Source organism: Culex pipiens, chromosome 2 (genome assembly GCF_016801865.2).
Source record: "Culex pipiens pallens isolate TS chromosome 2, TS_CPP_V2, whole genome shotgun sequence".
NCBI classification, from domain to species: domain Eukaryota; kingdom Metazoa; phylum Arthropoda; class Insecta; order Diptera; family Culicidae; genus Culex; species Culex pipiens.
The window spans coordinates 47798952-47814980 of NC_068938.1; the positions used below are offsets into that span (position 1 = coordinate 47798952).

The window sequence follows — 16029 nt, forward strand, 5'->3', positions numbered from 1 at the left end:
TGAGTTTGAATCTCGGTAAAAAGTTTCCCGGGTTAAAGATGGTTCGAATCCGTCCATCATATACGTGAACCTTCGAAAATGGCTTCGGAAGCTACGGGGATCGTGACGAGATCTCGTAATGGAGGCGCATGGTTATCAAAACATATCGAAATTTGCTACCTTAACTTCAAACAGGACTTCAGGTTTCGGTGGAATCGATACTTTTCCAAGATTCGTAGTCAAACTAGACCAACACTGAGAAGTCAGAATCAGTTGCTGATTGTCAACAATTTTGTTTGAAGTTGTTGTTGGAGTCTGAGTCAAATTGGAGTCGAAGTAGCTTTTAATCATAAAGTTGAAGCCGCTGAAAAACCTTTACAGCCTTGACTTGAACATACTGAAATCGCTAATAACTCTTCATTATTAAAATGTTTATTCCATTTTTATACATACAATTCAAAATAACATTTTAAAATGTGACTAAACCCAACACAAAGAATGAACAATAGGCTAAAGAAAATACAGAGAAACCTCTTTTTACGCGGTGGCGTTACGCTTTTTGTTTCGTCGATTGCTCTTAAACTACACAATATTTTTGCAAGCTTCAAAAAGCATTTTGTAGAGCTGAACAAAACCTACAAATTGCTTTTAAAAGATTGCAAAAATGTTGCGTCGTTCCAGAGAAATCGAAGAAATATAAAGCGTAACGCCACCGCGTAAAAAGAGGTTTCACTGTATAAAGAATGACAACCACCACCCTTACACTGTAAGGGCCACTGTTGCGCAAAAATCGACATTTTCGGATGTGAATAACTGTGCGGTTAAAATCCTCTAATTATGCTGTTTACGGGAACATTGTTTCAAATTTAATGAAGATCCTACATCCGATAAATGATAAGGATTGGGCAAATATTACGACCTCCACAGATAGAAAACTGATACATTTGCATTTCTCCGTACAAATCAAATTTGAAATTAATCCTAGTGATGGGTCAAACTTTGATTAAATCAATGAAATTTTCAGGGTACTCGGATTTTAGGAAAACCCTAATGTAATATTTACATCTCCCAAAATTACATCCAATTTGATTAAGCAAGCAAAGTTACAAGGTGAAATGTAAAAAAATGGGCAAATGTTCGGCAAATAAATAAGAACAGTTTTTGTTCCTAAAACCATCCAAATTTAAATTTCATTATTGCGCATTCCCCATTAACTTGGACTTCGCACGAAATTATTGCTATCGATCGCACTATTGCAACTTGTCAAACTGCCTTGGGAAAATTTAAATTTCCTTAAAAAAAATCAAAGTGCTCGCTTGTTTTTAAGCTGTCAATTGCAATTTTAAAGTGCAAATCTGGAGTTTTTTTTTTAAAAAAGGTCCAATAAACAAAATTTTCAGTTTTTGCTTTTTGGGTGTTTTTCAATACCACTGGCTCAAGGCGAATTCAAAAACACCCAAAAAGCAAAAACTGGAAATTTTGTTTATAGGACCTTTTCAAAAAAAAAACTCCCGGAATGTCCAGTTTGGTGGAAACTGCGACTGGCAGTGTAAACAAACAACAACTGATTGCCTAGTTTTTCGAATTTTTGTTGTCAAAAGTGCGAGAGAAAACTGCGGGCAAAATCCAAGTTACAGTGCAAGGATCAATAAACAAAAAATCTTTTTCTTTGCAATTTTGTTGTGAAACAACTTAATTTTCTTGTCATTCTTGAACGTCGAAACGGAAACTATTCTCTACCAAAAATAAAAGAATGGAAAATTAATACCATTCAATAACGTGCTGAAAAGCTCTACTTTTCAGCACAAGTATCAAAAAGTAAAAATTATTTATTTTTTTATTTGAGCGGTAAATTTACATAACACGTGGATTTTTGACATCAAATTCCATTCAAGAAGCGTTTTTCGGAATTGCAAAATATATTGTAAGGAGCTCGTTGCAAAACTTGTTTTTTCAGCACTCTTCGTATTTATCCAACTCGGTAAACCTCGTTGCATAAATGTACGATTCTTGTTGAAAAAATCTTATCCTTGCAACTTGTTGCCTAAACTACTATTATATTATCTCGGCCTTGTTGAACAAGCCGAGGGACAAACACTTTAAAAAAATGTACCAGCCTAAATAAAAAAAAGAGTTTTATGTTATAAAAAATGCTCAGCACCACCACGAAGGTGCTTTGGTGCATAAAATCAAATTCAACTCTGGAGCTTTTTTTTAAAAAAAAATGTCCAATAAACCAAACTTCCAGTTTTTGCTTTTTGGGAGTTTTTGAAACCGCCTTGAGTCAAAGGTATTAAAAAACACCCAACAGGAAAAACTAAAAATTTGGTTTACTAGACCTTTTCAAAAAAAAAAAAAAACTCCAGAACTGTTTTGCTCAGATTTGATGTGTTTAGGTAAAAATAAAGCGTTTATTGCAATATAATACCAAATTTTTACCATTAATTATTTTTACGCTAAGCAAACAGCTTTGGTTGTTAGGTTGTTAAACTAATTTTAATTTTTTAAACATTGCAAAAGAGAACTTAAAATTTATTATTTTTTGATAATCTTGGGTTCGATGAATCTGCTTGTTAAACGAGCCATTACCAATCTTTTGAAAAAAAAAAAAACAACAGTATTTCCCTGAACTTTTCTTATGCTTACAACCACAGACAACAGACGTAGCGGCTAGAACAAAATAATTTGAAAATCGTGTGTAAAAACATGGCAGCCGCATCCTGCTAATCTACTAGCGCCACCTGTTAGCCTATTGCCACTCTCTAAAGCAGCCATGATGGTTTTCTTAGAAGGTGTGTTTGAAAATGCATCACCCAGAAATATTTAAAAAATATATTATTTCAATTTTTGGAAAAAAAAAAAATTTAAAAAGGTAAAGATTATGTTTTTATGCTATTGTAAATCTACTTTAATTATTAATTAACACGATTTACAGCACATGGAAGTTTTTTTTTTCATTTAATTATCGATATTAAAAAAATAGTCTAGTCTGATGCTTTGATGCAACCAAGGCCGCGCTTGAGGCTGTCAAATTCTTGCTGGTTGTGTTTATAAACAAAACCAACAGAGGAGAGCGAAAAGGAGGAGGAGACCCGGTGGAAATCGGGAGGATGGGCAAGCGTTTCTTGGAGGAGAAAAGATCCGGAACCAGAAACGAAACAATCCGGAACTGGTTCCGAGAAAGTCTGGAAGTCATCGGCGCCGTCAGCAAGAGCTACTATCACGGCCAACCCCGTAAACGTTTTGACCCCAAACGACCGCATTCCGAAGATTATCTCCGGAACCGACAAACCAGCTACCACGATCACTTCAACCCTCACCTCCAAGACACCAACCTCTTCAACGCCCTCGAAACCCACCCCACCTTCAAGTGCCGCCACTTCCGGCGAACCCTCGTCGCCATACCAAAGGCCTAAATCTTGAATGTTCTCCCCGGCGCGTCAGTTTCCCCCACCGGATTTCCAGTGCAAGCGATCCTCAAACACCCCCACACCCCTCCCCTTCCCATCCTCTTCCATGAGTGGCACCAGGTTCAAGAAGCGTAGCCCCGTCATAGAGGTCATTTTGAGAATCATGCTGACAAGGAACACAAATAAAATCAAAATCGGGTGCGGGGGGAGTGTGGCAGCTTCCGTTGCGTTGATGATGACACCGGGCGACCGTATTTTCCGAGGGGATCTTGATTGGAACGTCGGTCGTTTGCACACCTCCTCTATAACGACGCCGTACTCCAATCGGCAATCCGTCGGGGCTAAAATCGGTTCAGGAACCAGGTTGGCCACTTTGGTTGCCTCACATTTGTCAAGCAGCTGCAAGCGCGAGAGATTTTGCTGAAATCGGCTGAAATTAACTGTTCATCCAGAACAAACGATTACAAACGTTGAAAACCAACAAAATAAAAAATGACAGTAGGCGGAAAGCTATATTTTGACAGCGGGCAATGTGTCAGGGAAAAGCGACTGCAGCGCCACAAATGGATTGCCACAACTTAAAAAACTGTAGCAATGATTTACACAAGGGAAGAATCGAGCCCAAACGTCTGTTGTTTGTGTTACAACTAATAAGTAAACACTAATTTTTGGTTGTCCCAAATGATGTCTTGACCCACTTTTTTCATAAAATTATTTTTATTAGGTCCTTTTCGATACTGGGACCTGGTTAGAACCAAGTCTTTGACTCACTTTGTTGTGACTTAAAAGCTTATGGTTTAAGTTTTTATTGAATATGAGAATAGCACTTAAAAAATCGAAAAAGTGACTGGAAAATTGTGAAAAATAGAAAACAGGCAAAGTAGAATGATTGGAGGTTGTAGAGCAGGCCAGAAATTACAAATAAGCAAAATAAATACAAACCTACAACCAAATAAATTAGAACCTCATTAGTGAAACATAATCTGAAAACAAGTAAGATTTTCATAGAATACAAGTTTCTGAAAATGCCATCCTAAACACGAGAAAAATAATTTTAAAAATTATCTTTATGTCACTACCGCCAACTTTGGAATATCAGGTTTTTAGTTTGATTAGGGACAGGAGATTTTGAAGCAATAATAATGGTTCATATTTTTGATTTCCTAATTTAACTAAGATTTAAAATAAAATTAGATTGAAACTAAAGCTGATTCTACATTTGAGTCACAAATATCGGACCTAAATCACTCTTGAGTTAAGTGGTCCTTAACCGCAAAAACATGACAAAAAGTCTCAGTAATTGCATTTCTTCAAAACTAAATCATGAAACTTATCCATTTAAATCTCTTCGAATGATTCAGGAAGAATGTGGTATATCACAAAATTCAGTTTATTACAGCTGCAATAAATACATTTAAGTTCAAAATTGTAAGTATTTTGTTTTGATTTCGGTTTAGTTTGCAATTCATCGTAACAGCCAATTTTTTGAATTTTTTCATTAATGTGATGAAAAATTTAAATCAGTTTTGAAGTTGTTGTTTCCAATTGCATGTAAATGAAAACCTACCAGGTATCTCAATTTTTTTAAGTGGTAAAAGCACAAAACAACGGAATATTTGTTTGATAAACACCATGCGCCTCCATAGAAATGTATGATCAACGTAAGTTTAGATGGAGACGCATGGTTTTTGATCTTTTATATAGTGCAAATTTTAGCTGCGTTTTTTCGTCTTTCAAATCAAAACTGTGGCTATAGAATTGAATGAAGTTTCAAGTAATTTGGAGTTTTTTTTTGAAAAGGTCTAATAAACCAAATTTCCAGTTTTTGCTTTTTGGGTATTTTTGAAACCGCCTTGGGTATTAAAAAACACCCAAAAAGCAAAAACTAAAAATTTGGTTTATTTGACCTTTTAAAAAAAAACTCCAGCAATGTAGATCAAAGTGCGCATTACCTTAATCCACGTTTTATCACGACCGCCACTGTTTTCAACGATGTTTGTTTACCCGATTTTCTCTTGAGCAAACAAGAAGTGCTCATCATCCTACGCACGCAATATTTTTTTCAGTCGTCACACAAACATATCACTAACATTACGAGGCAAAGCATCAAAAGGAACGATATGCAATAACACACAAAGCTTGTGCTGCGAGCATAAATCGAGAGAGCACATTCTCTCTCTGTGGAAAAGCTCCCCAATTTTTCGCGCTCTCTCGCTCTGTGTTGCGTTTTATCGAAAACAGAAAAAAAGCTCTCCCGCAGTCAAAGTTGCAAACAAACAACCAACCAAACATAAACATTCAGTGTTTTTCCTTTTTGGTGTTTGTGACGACGACCACGAGCGCTGCTGTCTCTTTCTCGCTCACAGCTCTCGTCTGTATTGGTGCGCCCAGCTGTCCCTTGTTTCGTTTTGTTCGAGTCGAGTTGCTCACAGCTGAATCAAGTCCAGAGCCAAACAAAATCCGAAGCTTCCTCAGTCTGAAAGGAAAATTCGTGCGAAAAGGATCCTCCGTCTCCTTTGTCTGTGTTTTTTGCATAAATATATATCACAAATATATATATATTAATTATATATATTTTTCGGCCCATCGGTAGCCCGAAAGCCAAGATCTCTTAGCTTGAGCAGCTATTTAGGCGAAAAAACAAGCGCAGGAACAGTTCTTGTTGTTGTGTTGTTCCATTTTCGAACCTGTTAATTGTGCAATTTTCGAGTTGATTTTCCCAGTTTAGAAAAATCACCCGTTCCACCAGGCTAGTGCAAAATCGAAAACTAGATAAGAAACAAGTGTGCAATTTTCCCCGATTTTTCTTCCTTGAGGATCGAACATTTTTCCTTTCGGATTCACCAAAATAAACCCTTAATTTAATCTCTCTGTGATCACGGTGTGTAACAGGCTAAAAGTCAGCGAAAAAATAGTTTTTCTGTTCGAGCTCGAAATAAGAAAAGCTAGCTCCCCCCCGCGAAAACAAAGAGAAAACTTTTGCTTCGCTTGAAAGAAAATCTAGTGAAGAAAAAAAAACAAACTCTGTAAGCTGAGAGAACTGAACAGTTTGTGAACGCGATAAGCAATAAATAGTTGCAAAAAAGCGCAAACAGCAAAAAGTACGCGAAGCAAATTTGCTACACTTTTTCCTAAAAGCTTCAAGTGAAAAATTCAATAATCAAACGGTGAAAAACTCATCCCCCGCGCGCGCTCGTTCGAGAAAAACAAAGTTCTAGCAGCAGGAAAAGTCAGAGCGTGCAAGAGAGAGAGAGAAAGAGAGAGCGCGGAAAAAGCAGTCCAGCAGTTTTCCCCCGCGTCCGCGCAAAGTTCGCTTAAATGAGTGATACAACCCAGAAATGTTTCGGAAAATCTGGTGGATTCTCTATAAATTTTAATCAAGACTATACGTAAGTACCATTTAAAGAAAAGTTTTTTTTTTCGTCATACTCCTTTATTTGTTTCGATTCATTGTTTGATGCTAAAGTGACCTCATATTTATAGTCACAAATACCAGTGGAAAGCGTTGGTGAAGACGCACCAATACAGCGCCAAAATCTATTCACTTACATTCACCACTACAGACGCATCGGTGGGGTAGATTTGCCTTGCTGAAGTTCAAGAGTTATCGTCGACACCCTTTAAAAGTGTGATGATGTGTGACCCAATTCGGGATCTGTTGACGAAAAGCAGAAATTTTTAAACATTAAATTCTCAACCGGGAAAAGTCGAAAGGCTGTTGCCCTTTGTGATGAAATAATACACAATTATAAACGCGATTGTGTTTGGTCGTGTTGTTTGTTTGAGTGTACTGAACGAATGCACTCAAGGTGACTTTATCGATCGAGCAATGATGACAATGGCGATGAGTATTGCGAAATGAGTATCCTGAGTGATTGTGTTGGTGAAACATAGTTGAGTGAATAATTTTATTTTATATTACTCTTATTGTTTTTTTTAAAATTGATTGTGATTTTCAAAGAAAATCTGGCCAGATTTTGTCTCACAAGCTGGTTTTTACAGATACATATAGATAAAGAAATAAAAAAATCATCTTAATTTATATATTCCGTTGTTCAAGGATTACTTGCTTTAGTTACTATCCTAAGGTGAGATTTGGGATTTTCTACCAACAGATGATTAAAAGTTCAAACAGAGTTTGCGGTTGCTTAACCACAGAGTTACTCTGTGGCTTAACCTTTTCAGGCCTGATGGGTCATATTGACACTCAAATAAAAATTTACAAAACTAGCCTATAATTTTCGTATGATCATAAAAATAATTTTCCTATCATTATCTATTTTTTTTTGATTTTGGTCTGAACTGGTTTTAGATTCGAGTAAATCAACTGAAGGAAAATAACATTGGAAAAACATTCCTCTAAAACTGATTTGCCTGATAAGATGTGTAACAGGATTCTTTATCAAAGAGTTAATTTGTGCAAGGATGATACAAAGTAAGACAGCGAAATTTATTTTTTTTAATCAAGCAGTTACTGCAAAGTTGGAGCTCTAAAATTTAACTCAATATTACAGTTATCAACCTTTTAAAAAATTAAGATGAAATATCTACGTAGCTTTGGATTCCATGGATCTAGCATTTCGTTTTCCGAAACATGATCAAATGTTAAAAAATGAAGTTTAATCCTGGATGAAAAAAATAACATCTATAATTTATTCCTGCAACTCATGAGATTTAACTCTGAACTGCCTTTTTTTTTGTTTTCGTGTTCGTTAGGTCAGCAACATTTTTTCAACGAAAAACAAAAACTAAATTTCTCTTGATTTATGGTTTTTTTCCTTATTTTTTGCTTTTATTTGCATTGATTTAGTCAATGTGGGGTGACTTTGATAGCCCGGGTGACATTGATAGAAATTTGATTTGGCCACTAATTTTGATACATCCAATGTAACAGTCACATATGTGCATATATGTTCGATAATAAGCTATCCCTTAATGCTTACATACTCAAAATTCTCAAAAATGTTTAGATATTAATTTGACGGGCATTTGAAAAAAACTATCAAAGTCACCCCTGGCTATCAAAGTCACCCCAGTTTACGGTAGTTGTTTTTAATATTTTTTTTTCCAATAAGGCATTTGCGAACTTCTTTTCCAAAGTATATTTGGCTTCCCCTTTTATAATATTTAAGTGCAATCAACTGACATAAACAGTTAAAAATGCATTTACCTGCGTTGATAATTATTTTTAGCCTAATAGAACCAGTTAGAAATAGTTTTCTGTGAAACTTCGGTGTACAGTACCGTAAAAAAATGTTTTGCATATTTTGCGTCAAAATTTAGATTTTTAGAAAACTAACAATTGCAAAACAGCTGTATTTTACAATATTTTTTCAATGTAAGATTAGTTTTTTTCAATTAGGTTGTATAGGTTCAACTTGAAAGAGGCCCTGAATAGATAAAATTTTCGGCTTTTAAATTATTATTTTCATTATTTTATTATTTTGTTTGACATGTCCGACAAAGATTAATAAACATAACTGAAATCTTGAGTTAGACTGTTGCAAATATTTTTCAAAGTTTATGTCGCCTCCCTCTTGAAATATGGTCTTAAGAATCAGGGGGCAATAAAATATGGTTTCAAAAACTTCATAATTGTAATGAAAATTGAAATCTTATCACAATAGATGCATACATTCTTTGTTATTTTTCATGTCAATCATTAAATTTATTACCAGCGCTAAATTGGAATAAATTTTTAACGCTTCTTAAATTGCTATAGTCTCAAGATTTTTTCAATCTTCTGATATAGAACTCAACATTTATTCAACCTGATATATTTTAATGATACGTGCACTGTTTTGGACGAAAAATTTAAAATTATAATTTTATAAGAAATCAACAAAAGCATAAACAAATGTCTAAGTGCTTTTCAAAATATCGAAAATAAATTCTGATAGAAGAATTCAGAATAGATATTTCAGACCAAATTTGAGTTGTACACCGCGTAAAGTTTTGCCAAAAAATAGCTTAAATTACATGTGTGACTTGAACATCGAAAACCTTCAACATATTAAACATTAAAATACTCAACGTAATCTCACTGACAAACGTTTTGCTGAAAGTTTAGGGGAACTCAGAAAATGGAATGGATCAGATCTATTTTGCTAAATAATAAACTAATAATATTATTATTCTAATCTCTGTCAAATCTTACGCCAACATTTTAAAACCGCCCTCGATGTTTTGCTATTTTCGTTTCACGAACAAAATCGATACACCCTTCGTCGCCGCACCAGCTCCAACAAACTTTGACTGCCTTTTTTTTACTCCTGTGTCTATGTGTGCGTCTATGCACAAGCCAAGTCCAAGTCTTTCACGGTTGTGTGGCTGTGTATGTTTGTGAGGTGCATTAGAGAAGATGACAAAGACTACGACGTGACGATGACTACCTGCTGGATGGTGAGGGGTGAAGTGAGGGCAGGACGCACTCGCAAGTTAATGCGCAGTAAAACGGTTCACAGCGAGTGGTGGGTGAGGCGGTGAGAAGGGAGGGTCTGGTCGATGTTTTGAAAGAGAGTTAAAAATATAATTGTTTACAATTTTAGTTTTTCAATATTTTAGGATGATATTACATTCAAGTTGATTAAATTATTTAAATTGAGCTATTTTCAATCATTAGTCTTGTTTTTTATTACTGGTGAGTTTCCACTTTTTCAGTATTGAAGTCATGTGAAAAAACTCCAATATTTTATCATAGTATGATTTAATCAATTTTACTGATATTTTTTTGTATAATTTAATTTTTTTTTAAAATCTTCTAGTTTTGTTTTTTAACGTTAATATCTTTTACTATCCATAAGCCAAATAACAGAGAGGAGCACGAAAATTTACAAAAATATGTTCAAAGTTCAGGTTCCGGGGGTGGCTCCTCAGCTCGCTCAACACTAGCGGGGGTGGAGGGCATTGGTCGATGAAATCTACCTTTATTTTTGCATCGCGCGCGCGTCACTTTGGCTTGAACTTTGCAGCGAAACAAAAGCAGACACGAAAAAAAAGAAGGCAACCATAAACACAAATTTCTCTTTGTTTACATTTCCACTTTAGAAGAAGGTGAAGAATCGCTTGTTGGTGAGTGTGTGTGTGGCACATATAATATTCGAGTTAAAAAGAGCATCGTTTTCACACAAACATACGTAACGAAAAGGTTCGCGATCATATCGCGTTTGGCGTCATCATCAGCTGTTTATATTTTTACTCTTTTTGAGTCGCTGAAATGGTTCTTCTTGTTCGTCGGTGGGAGGTTTCAGTTACAAGCTCGAGTGTAGCTGCGAAAATTATCATGTTATTTTGAAATTTGATAATTTCAGCTTCACATGATTTCAAACCCACGTTTAAAAAAAAAAATTCAATTTGTATTATCTTGTTGATTTTATTTTAATTCAAACTCAATTTTGTTCTAAGTAAGTTTTATTAGTTTTGATTAAACTTTTGTTTTAAAACTTATTTCAAAATTTTTATACAAAAAATAGCATATTTAAATAAATTTCTAATTTCAACAAAAGGCAATCGTTAAATGCATGCCACCACATCCGTTGTCGATGACACAATGGCACGAATAAAAGTCAGCTGCAACGCGCGATGATGATCAAAAACGGGTTTAGACAAAAGCGCAAACATACTGACATACACACACACAGTGAGACACGCGATATTCAAATGAAACGCATAATTATTTGCGTGTGCACGCGCCGTCCAAGCGCTTGTGCTATATGCGTCTTAATTTTTAGTGTCCCGCACCAAAGTCGGTCATCACTTCTCTACGGTTAATGAAGATGGATGAATAGTGTGACGTTTGGTGTGACATTAGGGTGGTGAAATGTCATAAACTATTGAATATTTGCAATCATAAATCATTTATAAATAAAATAAATCAGTTTTATAAAAATAGCAATAATAAAAAAAAATGTTACAGCAAAATCATTTATTTTCAAAAGTACAAATGGCAGATATGGGACTATTCGCGGCCATCAAGGCAGCAAACTCTTTACCGATCCAACTCAGCACTATCTGGTGAACGATGAGTTTTCAAATTTAAAAGGTCAGCCTCTGTACTGTTGCTCTGTAGTACAGTAGTATGTGCAATTATGCGGATAGTTGATTGAAGACTGATAACCATGATTTTTAATTGTTTCAAAAAATAAGGCACCATAAAGTATCACTAGATCCAAATACTTGTACTATTTTCAAATTATCTGAGAAAATTCGACTATATTGGTATCATAACGCTGTTTCCAATTAGTAGTACACACCTTGAGGTTTTTTTTAAAGCTAGAATTATTTTACAGAAATTTTTAACAGTCTAACTGGGAACCAAAAAAAAAATTAACCTCTCAGTTCACATTTAATTGAAATACAAAATTAATAAAACAATTGTGTTGCCAAACGATATTCTTGGTTTGATTCCCGAAAGTTGGCTTGGATTTCAAAAGGACCTAACAGCCGTTTCATAACACTGACCTACAAAAAATTACACTGTCCTACACTGACCTACAAAAATAGACAAAAATGACTGCGCAGGCTTTTCAAAATAATATTCTATTCAAAAATGCATATATCTGGAACCTGATTTTGTACTATCATGTACTATGGCTCAAATTATGCCTTTTTGAGCCTTATAAATCATATCAAAAATTTTCGCAAATTGAAAAATACGTGTTTTGGGAATCTAGATTTTGGTGGAAAAAATATGAAACTTTTGTGCAATTTCTTATCTTTTCAATAAAAATAATATCAAAATTCTAAAATTAAGCATCACTTATGAAAGGTCTACAAATAGATAATGTTTCTCATTTCTTATTTGAGATCAAATTTATAACCTAAAAGTGACTATAACTCCAAAACAGTCAACATTATCAAAAATTCGGTAAAGTACTTTTAAATTTCATATTTGATTTAGCTTCTGAAAATATTGACCACATTTTCGATGTTTTTTGCCTGTATTACTAAAGAATTGTATAGGTTTTGCTTTATTACTGGAAATCATTTCTATTTACGTAAATATAATATTCCATCAAGAATATTTAGTCGGGAAAATCGTTTCGACTAAATCAAAAGTATAAATTTAAAAATCGCGAAATTATTTGCGAAAACCTAGAGAACTACTATATTGTATTAAATAAGTAGGATGCATCAAGGGAAAGAAAAGTTTACTTACAAAATGCAAGATTTATTTTACGATCCACTTCACAGTAAAATATTGAAATGATAATGTTTACAAAATATTTTTAAACTTTAGCAAAATCATTGTTACCTATTTTATTTTAAATAAAGCATAAAAATCTACTCTTCATAATTTGAAAAATATCATACCAATCTGTACATGGCTCTCATAAAACGTTAATCATTTAAGATTTCTCGATTAAATTTTCAAAAGGCCCTATCTGCATAGGAAACCCATGAGGGATAGGTTGTTTTGAAAATTTAATCTAGATTTAAATAATGCACTTTCCATCTTTTACTGCCTACCAATGGTCTGCATTGTTCCACAGAAGTAGCAGCAACTGCGTCTGTTTTGTGTGCACGGCCTAGAGGTCAGTGAAAATGTGCGCGCAATTTTCCATTAGCCTCACCACTTTGCCGACACTCATTTAGGACCGACAAAACCAGACCACCACAACTCCAATTATACACATACGATACGATACCAAAGGAACAATACGCGAGCCGGAGCGCATAAAGTTAGCATATATCTTAACGCTAATCCACCTCCCACCAACACCACCCACCCCCTGCGTCAAAGTGGTTTCCTCGATGTCAAGGAAACTACCCTCTCTCTTCTTCTTTTTCTATGCTTCTAGTAGCCTAGCTCGCCATTCAACCGTCGACCGCCAGAGGCCATTCAAATAAAGGAAGCGAAAAGGAGAGAAAAAGAAACTACGCACAAAACAACAGCAGGCTAATGGGGCTTCTCTCTCTCTCGTTCAGTTGCATTAGTTTAGAAACAGACTTGAAAGAGGAACGGACGAAAACGGCGCAGCGTAGTAGAAAAGGGAGTTGAAAAATAAAAGAGCTGAAAACGTAAACAATGTTGCGAAAAAAAAGAGGAATGTAGTTAGAAGATGAGGCGAAAAAAAACAACAACCTGACTGTGACGACAACATGACGATGTGGTAAATTCGTGCGTGACAAAGGAAGGATTCAAGTGTGGGAATTTGTGGTATTCGAGTGGGAGATTGCTTGTTGACAATGTTTGAAGTTTATGCTTTCCGGAATAATTACGCACTGTATCAAAAGCTGTAAGACAAACATTTTGTATTAAAAAATGAATCACACCCTCCCCCTCTCCAAATTGGCTCGAAAAATTGATGGCCAAAACCATTATTTTTCAATTCACACTCAAAATTTTAATCGAAATTTTAATGCAAATAGCTGAAATCAATTAAAAATGCATTCCTCAGTGTTGAGAACCATTTAGAGCATGTCCAATTTTAGTGAATTTAGTTTTATTTTTTCGTCAAATCTTCAGTTTTTTTAAACATATGATTGCAAATCAACTGATGGGAATATAAGGCTGGTAAAAATTTTATCAGGAGGCAAAAAAATCAAAAAAGTTAAAATTTTCAATGGAAATTTAAATGCCATTAACTGAAATCAATTTCAAATGCACTTCCCTTGCGTTTGCGTATTTGGGTTAATTCAAAAATCTTTTGATTTTTTTATGTGAATTTTCGATATACAAAACCGCAAAAGTATTGTTTTCGCAAAAAAAATGTTTTCGTCCAAACTCATTTTTTTTTCAAACTAACTGTGTTCAACTGTACAGGTGTATAATGCATTTTCCAATTGTTTTTTCATTGAAATGTTAAAATTCTGGATTGCAATTTGAATTATTATATTTTTTTTTAAACAGAATAAATTTGAATTTCAAAAATTTACCCCAACATTTGAAAATGTTTAAAATAAGTGTTTCAGCCCGTTTCAAAAGGTTACTCTTCGTTCCAAAAATTTGAAATTATGTTTAAAAAAGCAATCAAAAAACATTACAAAAGTATCATTTCTTGACATCAACAGTTTCCGAGAAATCGCAATTTGAACAAAGATCGGCTAATTCAATGACACTAAGAAAAACTCATTTTTCACAACATTCAAACTTTAAGAGGCTATATCTCAGCAACCAGCAATCCGTTCAACAATATTAAAATGAGAAAATTGTAGGAAATTTTCTCAGCTTTTCAAAAATGTTTTCCGCTATTGTGCTTTTTCTTCATACAGTATTTTTTTAAATTGCAAAAAAAAACTCAACATTTAAAAAAAATCGCCTTCAAATGCCTTTAACTTGATAACGCACTTATATAAAATGTTACGTAATTTCGTAAAACCAAAATTTAAAAATATCTATTTAAGGAATTCAACTTTTAGTGACCAATGAGAAAAGTATGATTTTTTCCGTTTTATTCTGAATTTTTCCTACAACTTTCCGATTCATATTCATATGCCCATTTTCTATGACCAGCTGGAAATTTGATGTAAAAACTAATGTTGCAAAATGGACAAAATTTCAATAAAAAAAACTCGATAAAAATCAGAGTTCGGAAACTCACTCACGAGTTCCTCAACCATGAGGAAAAACTAAGTTACCTGCGAGTAAATTACTCATCACTCTCGGTGAGTGTGAGGGCCTTCCTCATTTACTCACAAAGAGGGCTTTGAGCGCTCATGAGGGCTATTTTAGAAAACAAATTTCGAGATGTCAAACTCTACATCGGTGATTTTCTTGTTAACTCAACAGCGAAAAAGTAGTCCTGATGGTAGAGGCGCAGTGCTATCAATTAGAAGTTTTTTTTTATCACAGTGGTTCAAATCCTGATTTTTAACTGTTTTTTTTTCAGCGAGTTTAATTTTTTTAATCACAAAGTTTGTTGTCAGCTTCCAGCAGTCCTACCGACGGATAGGTCGGAGGTTGTTTAGACGGGGGATGCCTCTGCGGGTGAATTTTAACAGCTTTACCAGCAGTGGAAGGCCGTGTAGCTGAGGTAAGTGGCCACTCCCGGTCGTCGACAGTTGTACAAATGTGTTTTGGTTCAGAATCGGGACACGCCGAAGAAGTTGCAGTAGCTGCCGGTGACTTTGGCTTGGAGGTTCACTGAAAACTAAAAAAGGCCGATCCAGTGCTTTGGACAGCTTTAGGCTAGGGCCACCGGCGGCCGCTGAGGCTCCACTCCTGGTTCTTAGGCAAGACATATTGGTAGAACTGTCAGCGACCGAGAGTGGCCACAGTTGCACAGCTGTCGAAGGGAGTGACCATTACCCACAGCAACACGGCCATCTTCTTTTGGTATGGCTGCCAACATCCACCCGCAGAAGCTGCCCCCGTCTGTGGCCTCCGATTTATCCTGCGATATTTCAATCCACAACGGATTCGACCGGTCACCAATCTTAAAATTATGAAAATAATTGCCCATCCGCTTGACTTCGACAATCCAAGGTTTCTTTTAAAGCAATGAAAAAAAAAAATACCGGACAGACAAAAAAAAATATTGATACCACATTAATACCAACACAGAACCTTCGGATTTATAGACATTGACGCTACCTCGAATGTACAACCGATTCATAAAGACACTTGATTTTGGATTGATGTTGTCAATGATTTTGTAAATAACAAATTGTTGGAAACGGCCTACTCACACCCTCATTT

The 16029-nt window shown here is 35.0% G+C and overlaps 1 long non-coding RNA gene across 1 annotated transcript; it reads left to right on the forward strand.

The window, feature by feature from the left end:
• The first annotated feature begins 5827 nt into the window (after positions 1-5827).
• On the forward strand, positions 5828-6700 carry LOC120422519 (uncharacterized). The gene is made up of 2 exons (XR_005606145.2): positions 5828-5907; positions 6282-6700. It is a non-coding gene; the product is annotated as an uncharacterized LOC120422519 (long non-coding RNA).
• Positions 6701-16029: the final 9329 nt, after the last annotated feature.